General features: G+C 58.4%; 1 protein-coding gene across 1 annotated transcript in view; it reads right to left on the reverse strand.

Annotated features, from left to right (window-relative positions):
• Plin3 (perilipin 3) overlaps positions 1 to 4,272 on the reverse strand; it is a 19,540-nt gene that overhangs the window by 4,477 nt on the left and 10,791 nt on the right. The window lies entirely within an intron of this gene.

Below are 4,272 nucleotides of genomic sequence, written 5' to 3' on the forward strand. Positions count from 1 at the left end.
CCTGCGCGTCCAGCACGCTGAGGGCCGCCGCGTAGGCCGCGTCCCGCGCAGACTCCGGGCACAGCTTCTCCTCGGCCAGGAGGTGATACAAGCGAGCCACGGCCCACGACACATCTGGGGTCTCCTCCGTGGCCCGGATGCCGTCCACGCTGACCCACACGCCAGCCACCCGCCGGGCAGCCGCCTCGTCCCCACCCAGCGCCAGCGCCACCATGGCGCGCAGGAGCTCGGCCTCCGGGCCGCCGGGTGTCCTCAGCTTCTGCTGCAGGCTGGCCAGCTTGTCCGGGCTGGCAGTTTCCAGAACCCGCAGGACACTGGCGAGGGATGGGCCCGGGCTGGACATGGGTGAGGGAGGAAGCCACAGCACGCAGCCGGGACGGGTGGAGGCATGATCCACGCCCCGCCTTCTGCCCGCTTCGGAGAGGGCGACTGGAGCAAGTGCACCTGCGGGGACAGGAGGGGACACGCTGACCTTCCCAGGGTCTCTGCCTGCCCTCCCGGGCCTTGGACAAACCAGTGTGTCACCTCCCCCACCTCCCATGGTGGTGTACAGGCGAAGCTCAGAGACATACAGTCACTTCCCCCAAGTCACACAGTGGAGGAGTGACAGAGCCGGGATTGGAACTCAAGTCACTGGGCTCCAGGGCCTCCGGGGCTGAGCCACAAGGCCGAAGTCCTGAAGAACACAGAAGCCCTGCCCATCTATGGCCTGGTTATAAAGAACTAAATGGTAGAAAGTTCTAAGCCTGAGTAGGGTGGCTCATGTCTGTAAAAATCCCAGCTACTCATGAGGGTGAGATCTGAGGATTCCAGTTCAAGGCCAGCCCAGGCAGCAAAGTCTGTGAGACTCCTATCTTATCTCCAATAAACCACCAGAAAACTGGAAGTGGTGCTGTGGCTCAAATGGTAGAGCGCTCGCCTTGAGCTGAAGAGCTGAGGGACAGCGCCCAGGCCCAGAGTTCAAGACCTACAACCTCCAAAATCATCATTATCATCTCAGGGGCTCTCCACTGCCACCCTTAGTCCCCAACTCTGCCTGTCTCCCCCTCCCCCGTCCCCCCACCCAGCCAACCTTCCCCCAAACACACAGTAGTAATCTTGTCCAGTGGACTTTTCTTGTGAGTTACATCTTTCCTTTTGAGTTGATTTTATATCTGTCTGCTAGTACTAGAGCTTGGGCTCTAGGGTAATGCACTCTTGTTTTGCTTTCTTGCTCATGGCAGGCATTCTACCACTTGAATTATGCCTCCAGCCTGGCTTTTTCCTAATGAACCAATTGGACACAGGGCTACATGGGCTTTTCCTACCCAGATCTAATGCTCAGATCTCAGCTTCCTGAGTAGCTAGGATTACAGGCCCCCCAAAAAACTATGATCTTGCCCATCTCTGCCTCCCAAGTAGCTAGGATTACAGGTGTGAACACCAGAGCCTGGTCCGTATTCTCTGCTTTCCCACCAGTCGGTGAGGGACAGAGCAGAGGTGAGGCCCCTCTCTGACTGAACTGGGTACTTGGGCGCAGAATACTCCAGTCCCATCAAAACTATTTGTTGCTAGGCACTGGTGGCTCACATTTGTAGTCCCAGCCACTGAAGAGGTTGAGGTCAGAGGAAATATATCAGACTCTTATCTCCAATGAGCCACCAAAAAGCCAGAAGTGGAGCTTGTGGCTCAAGGAGTAGAGAGCCAGCTTGGAACACAATAACTCAGTGATGGCGCCCAGGTCCTGAGTTCAAGACCCAGGATCAGCATCAAAGAAACCCCCCCCCCAAACAAAACACCTGAAACATACTAGTGGGGAGAGGAAGGGGGGAGGAAGGGAAGGACTAACTTGGACATCCAGTCCTTTGGGGAGTACCACCCAGCTCATCTCTGGGTTGCAACCGGATCAGAACTCCAGGATGTCTGGCTCCAGACTCCAGTGTCCTGTGGGCTCTGCCAGCCTTGAGTGAAAAAGCTAAAAGACAGAGCTCAGGCTCTGAGTTCAAGGCCCGAGACCAGCACAACAAACTAAATGGAAACCAACATTATTACACAACTACTAGCATTTCTTTTTTTTGCTTTTTTTGTCGGTCGTGGGTCCTGAACTCTGGGCCTGGGCGCTGTCCCTCAGCTCTTCAGCTCAAGGCGAGCGCTCTACCACTTGAGCCACAGCACCACTTCTGGTTTTCTGGTGGTTTATTAGAGATAAGAGTCTCACAGACTTTGCTGCCCGGGCTGGCTTGGAACTGCGATCCTCAGATCTCAGCCTCCTGAGTAGCTAGGATGACAGGCGTGAACTACCAGCGCCTGGCTCTCTTTTCTTTTTCTTAGCAAGTTTTCTGGGGGTTTAGCTCAGCGGAAGAGCGTCTGCCTGGCGAGTGCAAGGCCCTGAGTTCCGTCCTCAGTTCTGGGGAAAAAAAAAAAAGGAATTTTTCAGGGGCTGAAGGGGCAAGGTACTTGTCTGGCATGTTCACAGTCCTGAGTTCAAGCCTCATTACCACCGGAGGGCGGGGGGGGGAATCTTTCAGACCTGTCAGACCTGGCGTTACCCACAGCCTTGGCCCCTGGCTCCCAGCTCAGCACCCTCCCCACGTGGAGTGGGCATTTACTGAGCACCCACCGGGCTTGGTGAGCTGACGTGGTCCCCATGGGTATCTGAGCTGCTCTCAGCACAACAGGAACTGAGAAGAGAAAGTGCCAGAAGGAAGCAGCCTGGGCTGGGCTACAGAGCCTGGGGCACAGGGGGGAGGGGTGGCCATGGAGGCCTCCTGGGCAGGAGGTGACCCAAGCCCAGATCTCCCAGAGGCCAAGGAGCCAATTGGGGTGTCTGACTGTGCAAAGGTCCTGGGGCAGGATGGAGTGCGGCATGGGAGGGGCAGCAAGGCTTGTGGGGCAAGGGGCAGAGAGGGAGGAGGGCGGGCACAGGGCCCTGTGGGCTCAAGGAAAGTGGGAGCCATAAAGGGCTGTGCGAGGAGGAGGAGGAAGAGGAGGAGGAGGAGGAGGAGGAGGAGGAAGAGGAGGAGGAGGAGGAGGAGGAGGAGGAGGAGGAGATCTGGCTTCAGTGCTGCTCCCCCTCCCCAGCAGAATGGGGAGCTGAGAGAGAGCAGGGGTTCAGCCCTCCGGGGAAAGAGGCTGGATTAGTTAGGGGATAATTTGGAGACAAGCACTGGATTTGGTCCTGGGAACCTGAGATGGTATTGGAGTCAGGGGGGGGGGACCTGGTTTGGGGTCAAGACGGAGTCATCCTCCTAGGCCAGTCTTCTCCCAATGTCCTTTTTCTGCCTCTGCCCCTGGCTCCCTGGGTTCCAGCCACAGGGTGTCTCCCCCCCCCCACTCCTGGACACAGCTCCATGTGGCCCCAGGGCCTTTGCACAGCCTCCCCTCAGCCTGAACAGCATCCTTCCCCACACATGCCCAGCCAGACTTTTCTCTTTACAAATGCCACTTTTGACTTTCTCTCCCTGCTAAGGCCAGACAAGCAGCAAGTGTCACTCTGCATGGGAAACCTCAGGGCTGGGCCTGGCTGGGATGTAGTTTGATCTCCGCCATGGGCGTTATTTACTCTGCTGACGCGCACGCATCACCTGTGATTGAATGAGCACATGCCCATGGTCCTCCCCCTCTGCCCCCCTCCAACTACCCTGCGCCCTCATTAAGAACCGTTTACCCAGGCTCACACCTGTCATCCCTGCTACTCAGCCAGCCCGGGTAGGAAAGTCCATGAGACGCTGCTCTCCAATGAACCAGCAAAAAGCCAGAAGTAGAGCTGTGGTTCAAGTGGTAGAGGGGCTAGCCTTGGACAAAACAAAAGCTCAGAGTTCAGCCCCAGGATGGGCACAAAAAAACAAATAGAAGCAGGCATCCTGGCTCCACCGTATGCCCCCCCACCTGGGCGCGCACCCCCCAGGCCCCCCCAGCCCCCCCAGGCCCCAGCCCCCCAGCCCCCCCAGGCCCCCCCACCGCCGGGGCGTCTCAGTACCACCTCGAGATAAGTGGGTGCACCTCCCTCTTCCTTTCCTCTCACAAGTCCCCAGCCTGCCCGGCCCAGGCAGTGGGGTCCCCAGGAGGCTGGGGGGGCAGAGGGGGGTGGGGGGGCTGTGCTCCAATGGTGACCCCAGGACCACCCGCCCCCCAGCCTATGGGAAATGGGGAGGGGGGACCGCACCCCACTTGAGCAGGAGCGCCGGGGGGGAGATCGGGGTGCTGGGGGTGAAATCTGGGGTGCTGTTGGGGGAACCCAGGGGTTGGGAGATGGGGGGATCTGGGAGTAGACGTGTTGGTGGGGGGGAGATC

This window comes from Dipodomys ordii, unplaced genomic scaffold (assembly GCF_000151885.1).
Source record: "Dipodomys ordii isolate 6190 unplaced genomic scaffold, Dord_2.0 Scaffold64, whole genome shotgun sequence".
Lineage (NCBI taxonomy): Eukaryota > Metazoa > Chordata > Mammalia > Rodentia > Heteromyidae > Dipodomys > Dipodomys ordii.